Source organism: Hemiscyllium ocellatum, chromosome 34, assembly GCF_020745735.1.
Source record: "Hemiscyllium ocellatum isolate sHemOce1 chromosome 34, sHemOce1.pat.X.cur, whole genome shotgun sequence".
NCBI lineage: Eukaryota > Metazoa > Chordata > Chondrichthyes > Orectolobiformes > Hemiscylliidae > Hemiscyllium > Hemiscyllium ocellatum.
The window spans coordinates 37,037,723-37,053,535 of NC_083434.1; positions in this window are offsets into that span (position 1 = coordinate 37,037,723).

The window sequence follows — 15,813 nt, forward strand, 5'->3', positions numbered from 1 at the left end:
TATGACTACGACCCTGTGACTTCTGCACCTTTCCAAAATCTGTTTCCCAATCTGTTTCTCCACATCTCTGCTGCTATTGGGGGTCTATAGTAAACACCCAACAAGGTGACTGCACCTTTCCTATTTCTGACTTCAGCCCATACTACCTCCAAAGGCAGATCCTCCTCAAACTTCCTTTCTGCAGCCGTTATACCATTTCTAATTAGCAATGCCACCCCCCTCCTTTTTTACCACCCTCCCTAATCTTACTGAAACATCTGTAACCAGGAACCTCCAACAACCATTCCTGTCCCTCATCTATCCACGTTTCCGTGATGGCCACAACATCGTAGTCCCAGGTACCGATCCACGCCTTAAGTTCACCCACCTTATTTCTGATACTCCTTGCGTTGAAGTATACGCACTTGAGCCCATCTCTGTGTCCGCAAGTATTCCCTGTCAGTGCTACCTTCTCCACAGCCTCCCTACATTCTTGGACATCCTGACAAACAGCTAGCTTACTTGCTGGACTACAAGTTCGGATCCCATCCCCCTGCCAAATTAGTTTAAACCCCACCGAAGAGTGCTAGCAAACCTACCCCCCAAGATATTGGTGCCCTTCTGGTTCAGGTGCAACCCGTCCCGTTTGTACAGGTCCCACCTTCCCCAGAATGCAGTCCAATTGTCCAAATACCTGAAGCCCTCCCTCCTACACCATCCTTGCAGCCACGTGTTCAACTGCACTCTCTCCCTATTCCTTGCCTCACTGTCACGTGGCACTGGCAACAACCCAGAGATGACGACTCTGTCTGTCCTAGCTTTTAGCTTCCAGCCTAACTCCGTGATCTCTTGAATGACCTCCCCACCCCTCTTCCTACCTATGTCGTTGGTGCCAATGTGCACCACGACTTCTGGCTGCACACCCTCCCCCTTAAGGATTCTGAAGACACGGTCCTTTACATCACGGACCCTGGCACCCGGGAGGCAACAAACCATCCGAGAGTCTCGCCCATGTCCACAGAACCGCCTGTCCGTCCCTCTAACTAGAGAGTCTCCTATAACTAGCGCTCTCCTCCTCTCCCCCTTTCCCTTCTGAGTCTCAGAGCCAGACCTCACGCTACAGACCCCGTCACTGCAGCTTACACCTGCAAAGCTGTTCCCCCCAACAGTTTCCAAAGCTGTATACCTATTGTTTAGGGGAACGACCACAGGGGAACCCTGCACTGCCTGCTTCTTCCCCTTCCCACCTCTAACGGTTACCCAGCTACCTCTGTTCTCCGGCGTAACTATGTCCCTGTAGCTTCTATCAATCACCCTCTCAGCCTCTTGAATAATCCTCAGTTCATCCAACTCCAGTTCCAGTTCCCTAACTCGTTCGGTGAGGAGCAGGATCTGACTGCATTTCCTGCAGACGAAGTCGGCAGGAGTATCGGTGGTCACCCCTACCTCAAACATCCTGCAAGAGGAACATTCCACTGCCTGCGCTGCCATGACTGTACACTTTGTCTCCAAAACAAGAACACTGAGTCAATAACACTGAGTCGCTTACCTGTGGACTTTAAAGTTAGGTTAGAGGAGGAGGATGGTAGGGCCTGGGGTCTAGAACACACCCACTCAAATACCAATCACTTACCTTCCCGACCAGCTCTGCGCTCCAACCTCACTTCCGCCCAGCTCGCGCCGCTCTCTGCGGTGAAAAGACCGTTGGCGTCGAGGTAAGTTCTTTAATGCCTTCCTTGATGCCTTTGACAACCTACTTCTTACGTTGTTTTACCTTTGCTTTTTCCCATTGTTTACCATTGCCTTTGGAGTATTGCATGCAGTTCTGGTCTCTCTCCTATCAGAAGGATATTGTGAAAATTAAAAGGGTTCAGGAAAGATTTAAAAGATGTTGCCAGTGTTAGAGGGTTTCAGCTACAGGGAGAGGTTGAACAGGCTGGGGCTGTTTTCCCTGGAGTGTTGCAGGCTGAGAGGTGACCTTATAGAGGTTTATAAAATCATGAGGGGCATGGATTGGATAAAGAGACAAGGTCTTTTCCCTGGGGTGGGGGAGTCAAAACCTAGAAGGGGTAGGTTTAAGGTGAGAGGGGAGAGATTTGAAAGGGAACTAAGGGGCAGATTTTTCACACAGAGAGTGGTGTGTGTATGGAATGACCTGTCAAAGGAGGTGCTGGAGGCTGGTACAATTACAGCATTTAAAAGGCATCTGGATGGTTACATAAGCAGGGAGGTTTTAGAGGGATTTGGGCCAAATGCTGGCAAATAAGACTAAATTTATATAGGAGGCCTGGTCGGCATTGATGAGTTGGATTGAGGTGTCTGTTTCTGTGCTGTACAGTTCTCTGACTCTATGCTACAAAGACAGGTTGCTCTGTTTGGGACTCTGAGACATTACTCAGTTAAGGAAAACCAACCAATACATTAACTGTCCTATTCACATTCACATCTTGTGGTAATAGTTGACTAAAACTGGTCTCAATAACTCACCAAAAGACAATCTGATATAGAACACTGAAAGGTAGATGCTGTGTGGAAGTTACCCGAGCTGGGGAATCTAGATCATGGATTCACAGTCTCAGAATAAAAAAGGAAACATTTAGAAATGTAATGAGGCGTATCACAATTAACAGGCATGCTCACAATCCTGATGAACAGCTCCTGCCCAAAACATCGATTTTCCTGCTCCTTGGATGCTGCCTGACCTGCTGTGCTTTTCCAGCACCACTCTAATCTTGACTCTAATCTCCAGCATCTGAAGTCTTCACCTTCGCCTATGCTCAAAACATAGTCAGTAAACTATGAATTAAATTAGCTCTTTTGTCCTTTTTTTGCTTCTTTTAGATTTCTGATTTAAAAGTAACAAGCAGCAAATCTTTAATTTTAAACAAGATCTAAGGTTAGTTTATTGCACAACCATTGCTAAAAGTCATTAAGCAAAAACTATGATACAGTTATTACAGAAAATACAGACAGAACGTCTCAAAGTAAATACCAATAAAGATACTTGTAAAGATGAATGTCAGTTCAGTCCATTAATATTGCAGGTCTCTGTGACGATACTGTGGCTTCAAGAGGTGTATTTTGTCCTGGTTTTTATTATGAAGAAAGGTTGAGACAGAAGCATTGAGTGGTCTGCTCAAAGCCAATAAACAGTTTGTGAGGCCTTGAGTTTTTTTTAAAGTTGGAACAATAGAAGCAGCCTGAATGGGTGGGGTCAAGCTCCCACAGAATCAGGATTTTCACTTCTGCAGTTTCTGGGGTCTTCAAGCTGGATGTGGGGGAAGCTTTTGTTCCTCTCTCTGTTACAGCTAAAAACTGGGGTTCTCTTCCTGCTGCTAGGATTGCATGTGAGAAAATCTATTTGACTGAAATTACCTTTGCCAATGTGTGTTTTTGGGACGTTACTACATTGAAACAGTTGTAATTAGTATATTTAATATTTTGTAAAGCATTTCGATACAGTTAACACATTTTTAAAAAAAATTCTGTCTCTATTTTAACTGTAGTGTAAAAGTAAAGTATTTTCTGTTTAAAGTCGAGTAGTTGACCAATGAAATGGAATGCGTTACACTTTTAAATAAGTAGTTAGGGTCCCAGCTATCTTCGTAATATAGTTTGAAGGGGTTTGGTCTGGTCCATAACAGGTGCCACATGTTTGAAGATTTCGCTTTCTGACGTGATGAGATTGAAGACAAAGTAATAAAACAAAGAAGTGTGGTTGCTGAAGATCCAAAACAAAAACAGAAAGTGCTGGAGAAGCTCAGTGGGTCTGGTATCATCTGTGGAGAGAGAAACAAGATTTAATGTTTCAGGTGCAGTGACCCTTTTTCAGAACAGTCAATGAACAATGGGAAATTCATTCAGATAACAGGATGACCACGGAATTATATTCCAGCAAATGATGACTGCCTGTGGGAGAAGATGGCAACAACATAGAAAAAAATCTTTATGTTGTCTGTTTGTTAAGAGGGGAAAGGTTCCTGCACTGAACACAGTAATGTAAAGGCTAAAACCGTCAAAGACATGCAACCAGGGATTTAATAAAGCATCTCAAAATAAGAGTTAACATTTAGGTCCAGTTACCCTTTGTTAAAGACATTATAATTGATTTGCCTAATTGTTTGAGGAGAAAGTGAGGTCTGCAGATGCTGGAGATCAGAGCTGAAAATGTGTTGCTGGAAAAGCGCAGCAGGTCAGGTAGCATCCAAGGAACAGGAGATTCGACGTTTCGGGCATAAGCCCTTCTTCAGGAATTCTGAAGAAGGGCTAATGCCGGAAATGTCGAATCTCCTGTTCCTTGGATGCTACCTGACCTGCTGTGCTTTTCCAGCAACACATTTTCAGCTCTGATGATTCCTAAAGAAGGGCTTATGCCCGAAACGTCGAATCTCCTGTTCCTTGGATGCTACCTGACCTGCTGCGCTTTTCCAGCAACACATTTTCAGCTCTGATGATTCCTGAAGAAGGGCTTATGCCCAAAACGTCGAATCTCCTGTTCCTTGGATGCTACCTGACCTGCTGCGCTTTTCCAGCAACACATTTTCAGCTCTTGCCTAATTGTTCGGTCTGTTTGGGTGATGTTTTATGATATAGCAACATCTGGAAGGAATTTGGGAAACAATTAGAAGCTTTATTTGAGCTGTTATATTTAGCTGACTTAGTAATGAACTTTGCCAGGAGTGATTTGTGTAAGTTAGAGTGACTTACTGAGCATAGGTGTTGCTGTGAACTGGAAAAGTGAAGACATTGATTGGATTCCTTGTTCCTAAAGCTAAGTGGGAAATCATGAGTTTTCTGAAGGTGTGCAGATTTTATCAGAAATTCATGCCTAACTTCAGCATTATGACTGTACCTTTTATAGATTTATCGCGAAAGCAGACAAAGGCAACATGTTGGAAAAAGTGCCAAACAACTTCGGAGAAGCTGTAAGGAATCCAAATGACATTGGCTACTGCTGACTTTAGTAAACATGGGGGTGGTGCATTCTGATTGCAAGATGATAACTCAAGAATAGAGGAGTCAGTGCTATTGTTCTAAGAAGTTGGACTGCTATCAGAAGTAGCACTCTAGAGTGGAAAAGGATACTGGGATTGTTACTGGCTCTTAAACATTGTGGAATTTATGTCCATCGTGACCATATAGAAATGTTAATGCACATTGATCAATATACCTAAGTCTTGGGGCGGTACAGTGGCTCAGTGGTTAGCACTGCTGCCTCACAGCACAAGGGACCTAGGTTTGTTTCCAGCCTCAGGCGACTGTCTGTGTGGAATTTGCACATTCTCCCCATGTTTGCATGGGGTTTCCTCCCACAGTCCAAAAATGTCTAGGTTAGGTCTATTGGCTATGTTAAATTGCCCATAGTGCTCAGGGATGTGTAGGTTAGGTACATTAGTCAGGGGTAAATGTGGAGTAATGGGGAATTGGTTTGGGTGAGATACTCTTCAGAGGGTCAGTATGGGCCAAAGGGCCTGTTTCCACACTGTAGGGATTCTAAGATACCTATGAGGAGGAATGTGAGGTTATTCAATAGAGTTTGTCAATTCAACATTACAAGAATTGTTTGTGCAATGAGTAAATGTGTTTGCATGCACATTATCAGCAATGTAATGGTACTGGAATAGTTTCAAAATTTGAGAATAGAAGATGACAAGACATTGTATAAATCCTACATAAAGAAGAAATGAGAGTGACAAATGTAGCTTTCTTCTAGTATTTGGTTGAATACATGCTGTGTTTAACTAACGGTGAAATGCATTTGGAGATTGTGTTCTAATCTCTTCAAGGGTGAAGGCATAGAAAGACTACATATTGTTTTGGAAAATAAACTGGGAACAATGGAAAACTTGGACCCTGCTGTACCAGAGAGAATGTAACTTGAAGATCAAACGAGGGACTGAGTGGCATTCATTTATTGGTTACACAAGGTCATGTAACTTTTGGGAAAGCTGGATTTGATCATTGTGTGGGACATACTGGCACCAAGTGCCTTTAGATTGAAAAGCTGCTAAGCAACAAATTTTGGATTTTTAAGTTGCAGTTTGTCATAGAGGCAGCAGTTGAACCCAAACCTTCAGCAAGCCTGAAAACAAAGACAAGTCTCCCTCCTTCTTACCTATGTGTGTGAAAACAACCCTCCAAGATGCTGAGAACCTCTAACTCGAGCAAAGACCGAGGTCCAACTGACCAGCTACTGAAGTGAGGATCACATTGACAACAATGTGGTATCATGGCCAAACAACAAGTGGACTTTGATAACATTACTTCATTTCTGCTCTTGTGGTTTAGACTCCTGATTTATTGAATTTATTCCTTTATGCTTATATTTTCTACCTATGATACTTACACAGAATTGTCTGCCTTGTCTGTCCTGTTTGCGAATGAATATGTGCATATTTGGGTTTGAGTGGATACAGTTAAAGTTTGCATAGTGGGAGCCAATAATTTATTTTTCCACCTCTTAAAGGATTCATTTATTTATAATCGAGTCAGAGAGGTCACCAGAAAAAGGCCCTTCAGTGCCCACGATATCTCCGCTGTTCAAAAACAATTATCCAACTACTCCAATCTCATTTTCCAGAACTTGGGCCTTAGTCTTATGTCCCTCGGCATCTCAAGTACACATCTCAACACTTCTTAAATGTTATGAGGGTTCTGCCTCTCCCACCCTTGCAAGCGGTGAGTTCAAGACTCATGGCACCCTCTGGGTGAAAATGTTTTCCTCACATGTCCTCCAAACCTTTTCCCCCTTAACTTAAATCTATGTCCTCTCATCATTCATCCCTATAGTTTCTTTCTGTCAACCCAATCAATTCCTCTTATAATTGTTTACGTCTCAGTCCAGTCCCTCTCTGATCTAAGGAAAATAACCCCAGTCTGTTCAATCTGTCCTCACAACAGAAACTCTCCTTCCTGGTAAAAATCCTCCACACCTTCTCCAGTGCAGTCACATCCCTCCTATCCATACAATGTTCTAGTTGCAGCCTAACCAAAGTTTTATATAATTCCAGCATAACCTTGCTACGCTTAAACTTTATGACTCAACTAATAGAGGTAAGTATGCCTTATGTCTTTTTAATCACTTTATCCACCTTTCCAGATACCTTAAGGGCATGGGTGGACATGCACGTTAAAGTCCCTTTGATCCTCGGTGATTCTCAAAGTCCTACCTTCATTACCTTTTATATCTTACTGTATTCCCTTGCCACATTTTCACTGCCCAACGCACCATCTCACATTGATCCAGAATAAACTCCATTTGCCAATGATCAGCCCATCTGACCAGTCCGTCTACGTCCTCTTGTGGCCCACGTTTATTTTTGTTCATTTATGGAACCCCGGTGTGAGTTTCTTTTGCCCTGACAGTAAAAAGGATGGGCAAGTGAACCATCGCGATAAAAACAATGACTGCAGATGCTGGAAACCAGATTCTGGATGTGTGGTGCTGGAAGAGCACAGCAGTTCAGGCAGCATCCGAGGAGCAGTAAGGTCGACGTTTCGGGCAAAAAAATCCTTCATCAGGAATACCATCTCAGTGATCCAACTAGTCACTTACACATTGGAAGGGCTTGTGGAATAGTGGGGGTGCAGTTGCCAGCACATTCTTCCATCAGGATCGAGACAGTATCTACAGCACACAGACTGCGGCAGTTCACTAAATCGGCTCAACGTCACCTTCCCAAGGGCAACGAGTGATGGGCAAGAAATGTTGGCCATTTCAGGGGCACCCTCAACTTATGAAGAAATAATTACAAAGCGATACAATTCAAAAGGCAATAGGTTCCTGAACTATGTTCAGAGATGGATTAAAAATATTTACTGAGGGATCAAGAAATATTGCTGACCTTATAATCTATTTAATTCAAGCTCTCCAAGGCACTGGTAAGAGAATGAGGATCAATAATGAAGACTGGATTCCACCTTACTGCTTGTTTTTGTTCTTGCTGGTGCTTACGGGATTTCTGGAGACATCACTCACACTTCACTGAACTGAAGGTACACCATGTCCTACTTACGCAACAGTTGAGTATGTCGCTAACATCTTCAACACGTGTGGTAATATGTGATAGTAATATTTCTCATGAAACACTGAATAGGTTGGGATTGCAAGTTCGGATTGAATAAACTCCTTAGTCTCTGTTATGGAATGACTCCTGACCTGTAACCCTACCTCCTCGCCTGCTCTGTCTGCCAGCATCAGTTTTCCCCATCTCATGGGAACATAGAAAATAAGAGCAGGAGTAGGCCATTAGGCTGTCTTCAGGCATGCCCCACCATTCAATATGATCATGAGGAAGTGGGAGAGGCTGGTACAATTGCAACATTTAAGAGGCATCTGGATGGATATATGAGTAGGAAGGGTTTGGAGGGACATGGGCTGGGTGCTGGCAGGTGGGACTAGATTGGGTTGGGATATCTGGTCAGCATGGACGTGTTGGACCGAAGGGTCTGTTTCCATGCTGTATATCTCTATGACTCTATGACTTATCATTCAACTCAGTTCCCTATCCCCACTTCCGTCCAATTCCCTTTGATCCCTTTAGCCTTAAGAACTATATCTAACTATTTCTTGAAAACATTCAATGATTTGGCCTCAACCACTTTCTGTGGCAATATTTATTACCCATCCCTGATAACCCCCCCACCCCACCCCTTGAAGGTGGGGGTGGTTAAACAGCAAGCCATGAAAAATTTGGTTTGTGAAATGCTTTGTCCACTCAGTAGTCCTTTTTTTTGTCTTAAACTTCATTTTTATCCATTAAAACAAATCCGTTTCAGCCCTGTTCCTAGATTCCTGATGAAGGGCTTATCCCCAAAACGTTGATTCTCCTGCTCCTCGGATGCTGCCTGACCTGCTGTGCTTTTCTAGCACCACACTCTCGACTGCATTGTTGACGGTCAGTTTCAGAGACCACCTCAAGCCTGAACCAACTCAGGAATATCATGAGAGGTCACCAGACGGTAATGAGTCCCCCGAATGATCTCAATAAACCCCCTTCGCAGGGGGCAGGTCAGGACAGGGGGCAGACTGGCACACAGAGCAGCAGTGCTGCTCATTTTGCTTCTCCTTCTGTCTCATCCGCAAAAGGTTCAGAGGAATCCAGGCAAACCCTGATGGAGGAATCAAGATTAGAGTGGTGCCGGAAAAGCACAGCAGGTCAGGATTCCTGATGAAGGGCTTTTGCCCGAAACATCAAATTTTTCTGCTCCTCGAATGCTGCCTGACCTGCTGTGCTTTTCCAGCACCACACTAATCTTGACTCTGATCTCCAGCACCTGGAGTCCTCACTTTCTCCGAGCTGATGGAGGAATCCCTATGCCTAGGTAATCACTTTCCAAAACAATGTAAACTGTTACAGATGTTCCAAATGTTTTCACAGCAACTTCTGTTGTCTAAGGCCTTCAGTACTGAAAGCTATATTAACCTTTATATTGCCTACCATAGCCTACAATATTTGGCAGCTTTATGCATGCGAAAATACACTAAAGAGTTGAGATGATCAAAAAGTGAAGCAGTAGCACGTTGGTGTTGTGATTGGAATGAGGTTGGTCAGGTGGGTTTCACTGAGTATGAGTTCCGTGATTGGGGTTGTTAACCTGGGCTGAAAATGTGTTGCTGGTTAAAGCACAGCAGGTTAGGCAGCATCCAAGGAACAGGAGATTCGACGTTTCGGGCATAAGCCCATCATTCAGGCTTATGCCCGAAACGTCGAATTTCCTATTCCTTGGATGCTGCCTAACCTGCTGTGCTTTAACCAGCAACACATTTTCAGCTCTGATCTCCAGCATCTGCAGACCTCATTTTTTACCCGAAGTTGTTAACCTGGGTCAATCAGGGGGCCCTGGCTGACAGACATTAACAGGAGTTTCTGCCTGAAGGTGGGGTGGGAGGGTCACGGGTGGGTTTCTGGGCTGCTGGGGGGACTCTGCATTCTACGCACTGTTTCATATCTAATTGAGCGGTTTTGTCTGTATTTGTTACTGCTTCTTTTGTGATGATTGAAAGTGAGATTTGAGGTGTGTCCGTATTTCCCTGAAAACTGGTTGAACCGAGGGGTTTGGGGTCTGGCTTTGCCACTCTTGTAAAATTGCTGTTTCTTTGTATATAGCTGTTAATGTTAATTGTTTGTAAACTGTACTATTTAATAAAAAGAAAAAAAGATAATCAGGAGTTTCAGGAACTCTAGGGGCTAGCCCTGACCTAATTAGTCAGAGTCCATGTACTGTCCTCGTAGAAATAAAGGGTGATTTGGTGATGGGATACCAGTCTCTGTGCAGTTATTTTTGTTGGTTCTTCTTTGAATGTGGGGAATAGGGTAAGTTTTTATTCAGGTTTCCATCTACAATCATCAGGAGGATAAAATGATGGATAATCTTTCTCTCCCTGTTGTTAAACAATGGGATTGATAATGGAGCAGAATCTTTGGGATAAACCATACTGTCCCTGCCACTAGTAGTTTATTGCAACACGAAAATTTGGAAAAATCATCTTCATGCTGTTGGTGCTGAATTTTCACAGCGATGGAAGTAAAAGAAATTGTTATAATTCATGGCATATTTATGAACAACGGATACAACAAAAATAAGGCATTAAATAATGGAAGGTTGCACAATTTCAATAACAAATAAATTGCCAAAATGCAGATTTCATTAATGTGCAAAATAAAATTGAAAGGTTTATTGCACTCTGCATTTTGTGTTCAATTCCATAGATCATGTGTTGTCAGGTTGAGTTCATTAAATTCTCTGTCATTTACATACTATCTACAGTGTCTTATAGTCTATTTATTCTGCCCCTTATTTGTGAAACATGTATTTTCTCTGCAGACCCCATAGGGCAGTTATTTTCGATGGTTGTAGCAAGAGATCATGGCAAAGAGCAGGGTTCAGGATTAACGTGGTGCTGGAAAAGCACAGCAGGTCAGGTAGCATCCCGGGAGCAGGAAATCCACATTTATGGCAAAAACCTTTCATCAGGAATGAGGAGGGAAATCAGAATCCCTCATTCCTGATGAAGGGCTTTTGCCCGAAATATTGATTTTCCTGCTCCTTGGTTGCTGCCTGACCTGCTGTGCTTTTCCAGCACCACGCTAATCTTGACTCTAATCTCCAACATCTGCTGTATCCGCCTTCGCCTCGAGGTTTCAGGAATGCCAGGTGAAAAGGCCAGACTGCCGAGTGAGTGAGGACTAATTCTGTACAAGCTTTGTCTAGATGTTATGTCAACCAGAGACAAGTGTGTTCAGCTCACTAAACAGGACTGTGCACTGATGGTTACTGATGGTTACTGATGTTTGAGGTTAGCCAGCACTGCACACGCAGAATGACGACATGAACAGGATGCACAAGTGATCTCGTAGAATCTTATAGGGGCCTGGGTTATGGCGGGATTTTTGGAAGAATTCACGACTATTAGCATTTAACAGCTGCCAATCCTTATGGTACCTCTCCGATGCTATTGCAGAACCCTGAACACGTAATGACTAGCTTCATAGGACGCTGCTGGCTTCCACATTTAGAAAGCTGCTACACTTTGCATGTAGGGACAGGAGTCCACCTGACAGGCTGGACCAGGTTTCATCTCGAGTTGCCCACTTGTTCTCATAGTATTCACTCACTCAGTGCCTACTTGCATTCTCCCAGCTTCCCCGCCTTGCCATTCCTGTCACACGTTAGTCAGAGCCAAAGACTCTCACTATTGCTCAGATGTTGAGGCACATTCTTGCACAGTCTGACAAGGCTCACCTATATATCAGGGATCTGTCCAGGAAACACATACCGAGAGATCAATCCCACAGCCACAGCATGTACCAGCTGCCTGAGCGGGAAACACACTGCACATCCATTCATCCGAATGGCCATGTTGGAAATTGGGTGGGAGCGAGTACTCCAACAGACGAGGGTGGGGTGGTGATGTGGGGAGAGCGGGTATCTCCGTTGGTCGGGGGGTCCTGCTAACTTTCAAGCACATGGAAGGACTGCACACAGTCCAGGGGTTTGGCCGATTCAGTTGTTTGCTCAGGTTGAGCACAGTCAGGGACCTGACTAACTGCAGTTCCAACAATGGGCCGCAGTCAGCCCTGGAAAAAAGTTGGTTAGCTCAGTTGGCTGGATGGCTGTTTTGGAATGCAGAGTGATGCTAACAACTTGGGTTCAATTCTCACATTGGCTGAGGTTACCATGAAGGATTCTCCTTCTCAACCTCTCCCCTCCCCTGAGGCACTGTGACCCTCAGGTTAACCCACTGCCAGTCGTCTCTATCTCTCTCTAATGTGACAGCAGGAGTATGGTCCAGTAAGAGTATGGTGACATTACCATTACCTGGAGGGCCAGCACTTGCAGAGAGGGAAATCCCATCTTGTCAACCAGGGAGATGCAAAGACAGCAGTTGGGGTCAGTCATTTCTAGGGGAAGTTCATTGAAGTCGGTCAAAGTCCTGAGCAAATAGAGTCATGGGATTTGAGGGCGCTTATAGGGAGCCAGTGGGGGTAGTCACTGTCAAAATCGATGGGGCAGTCAAGGGTGGGGTAGGAAGGCAGAGGCATGTGTAGAATGGGGATGAGGATGTTCAAATGCTACAAGATTCAGACTTAGGAAGATAAGTAACAAGTAACGTTCACGCCACAGGCCAAAGACAAGATATAACCATCATCGCTTGATATTCAATGGGTCACTGAAGCCCCCACTGTCAACAATAAATGATAGCAGAAGCTGCTGGAAAACCTCAGGTCTGTGGAGAGAAAACAGAGTTAATGTTTCAAGTCCACAGACCCTTCTTTAGAACTCTCCCACTATCAACATCCTGGGGGTTTATCATTGACTGACAATTGACCTGGACTGGCTGCATAAACACAATGGTTAAAGAACAGGTCAAAGACTAAGAGGCCTGCAACAAGTTACTCCCCTCCTGGCTCCCCAAAGCTGGTCCATCATCTATAAAGCCCAGGTAAGGAGTGTGATGGAGTACTCCCCACCTGTCTGGATCCAACAATACTCCAAATGTTTTACACTATCCTGAACAAAGGAACGTGATTGATTGGCACCACATTCACTCCCAGCTCTACCGCCACTTGTGTGTACCATCAACAAGACGCACTGGAGACACTGACCAAAAATCCTCAGACAGCACCTTCCAAATCTGCGGCAACTTCCATCTTGAAGGACAAGGGCGGCAGATACATGGAAACACCATCGCGTGCAAATTCCCTTCCAAGCCATTCACCATCCCGAGTTGGAAATATATTGCCATTTTTTCAGTATCGCTGGGTCGGAATCCTGGAATTCCCTCCCTAACAGCACTTACAGCACATGAACTACAGTGATTTAAGAAGGCAGCTCAGCACCACCTCCTCAAGGCCAATGAAGAATGGGCAATAAATGGCCCAGCCAATAACACCCATGAAAAAAATGTTTAGGACGGGTAACACAACACAGAAAATAAATCCAATGCATACATGTAATGGCAAAGCAAGCATACAATGTCCATGACGATTGATATCATACTGGAAAAACGCAGCAGGTCGGGCAGCATCCAAGGGGCAGGAGAGTCAACTTTTCGGGCATGAGCCCTTCTTCAGGATCTGCAGTCCTCACTTTCTACTAAATGATATTATGCTGCCAATCTCAGTGTTGCTGTCTGCCTCTGACTGACTCACCTTCAACATCTCAATGGAATTTGGAGACTGTAAAGGAATATTCAGCAAGCAATATCTCACGGCAACTATTTAATAATGCAAAGAAATTATATTTCTGCCAAGTTATATTACCTGCCATTAAAGAAGCTGCTTTACATATTAAGATATCAATGGAAACTTGAAAATGTAACTCTCACACCCAACAACTGAGACTAACAATAATTTGCAACTTAAATTCAAGCCTTTTTAAAAATGCAAAGAAACAAGTGAGGCCAGTCAACAAGTAAGATTATCACTTGAATTTGCCTGAGATCACGAGATTATTTATGTTGTAAGAAGATTCCTCTGTATCACCTTGGCTAGCCGAACTGAGAGCAATCCTAATAATGTTATTCTGTTAGGTGCTTGCAAAATCCAGATATGGAGCATTGGCATGAGATGGGAAAGGTTTAATTTAGAAATGCAGGCTTTTATATTAATGATGTTCAACTAATATTAATGCACACTATCAAATACGAATTTGCTCAATTAAAAATGCATCTGTTATGATAAGTTGATAGAATAATCTATGTGATTCCTACAATTTGAGTGAATAATTCTCTGTCATAAATCATGTATCCATTTTCCAGTGCCGTTTACTGACTGGAAGATTTGCCCATTTTTGAAGAGAATATGTGAGATACAAGACTGAGTAAAATAGTCACAAGCAATATACGCAGTATTTGTTCAGCAGAAACATGTCCAAAGTCCTTTCTTCACTTCCAGGAGATTTACTGATGAAAAAGGAGAAACTTGCATTTCCAAAACGATTTTGACAATCAGTAAATGTCTCCAGGTGTGTTCTGGCCAATGAGGTGTTTTTGATGTGTAGTAACAGGTGTGATGTAGGAAGGGAAAAGACAGGGAAGGAGCATTGAGGATTATCAGGTCAGCTATGATGTCATCGAAAGGTAGAGCATACTCAATGAGCTGATGGCCTACATCTGCTCCTATGCCTTATGGAGGACCTGTATTTGGGCCGTTATAACTGATTGCCTGCCCCTCTTCTGCGGCTACGTCTGAGCCCGGGTGTCTCTGGAAAAGGAGCATGCGGTGTCTACCAACTCCCTTGAGCTGTTCAGGGACAGGTGGGTATTGCAGGGAGTGGAGTGTTTTATTTTCCCCTCCAACTCTATTTTGATTTAATCCCCACCCTCCCCTTCACTGTTTGATCACACAGCATTGCCCTGTGTTGAGAAGGGCACTGCTTGTCACTGGCCACTCGGGTATTTCCTTTCTTCCTGATGGTGGAAATTGAATAAAGATTTATCCACCTGCTGTCTTTCACTGTGTCTCACACCTGCACACACACACACACACACACACACACACACACACATAACATGTGTGCTAGGGAAAAATATAAGCACTACCACAGTTAAGTGGTAGTGTGGGGGGTACTCCTCAGTTCAGGGGATTGACTCTGAGCTGGCTGGGTCACAGTCAGTGTTTTCCTCCTGTTATTGAGGAGGAGAGTTTCTTTGTCTTTTTCCCCCTTGTTTAGAGAAGATATTTGTTTCTTTTTTTTGGTTCCTCCATTTTTTTTGTGTTTATTTTCTTCCTTTATTAAAAAAAAGGAAGATCTCTATTAACCAAAATTGCTCTTCTCTGGAACATACCTTGAGAAATGTCACATCAATCTGAGTAAGCAGATGGTGGATGACACCTCCAACAGTGCCCTGCTCCTTCAGTACTCTGGTACAGTTTTTTTTAGATGATTCAATTAGATTCCCTACAGACTGGAAGCAGGCCCATCAGCCCAACCAGTCCACATAGACCCTCCAAAGAGTAACCCATTCCTCTCTGACTAATGCACCTAACACTATGGGCAACTTAGCATGGCCAACTCACCTGACCTGCACATCTTTGGTCTGTGGGAGGAAACCGGAGCACACCCTCGCAGACACGGGGAGAATGTGCAAACTCCACACAGACAGTTGCCCGAGGCTGGAATCAAACCTGGGGCCCTGGTGCTGTGAGGCAGCAGTGCTAACCACTGAGCCACTGTGCTGCCCAGTTGTAAAGTGAGACTTCAATACTCCCCAACTGAACCACAGCTGATCCTCTGCCTTAAATAGAGAAAATTCTTGGGCAGGGGAGGCTTTATTACAAAGGATTGTATTATTTATAAAGGGCTAAGAGCTAGGATCCAATTCTGGAC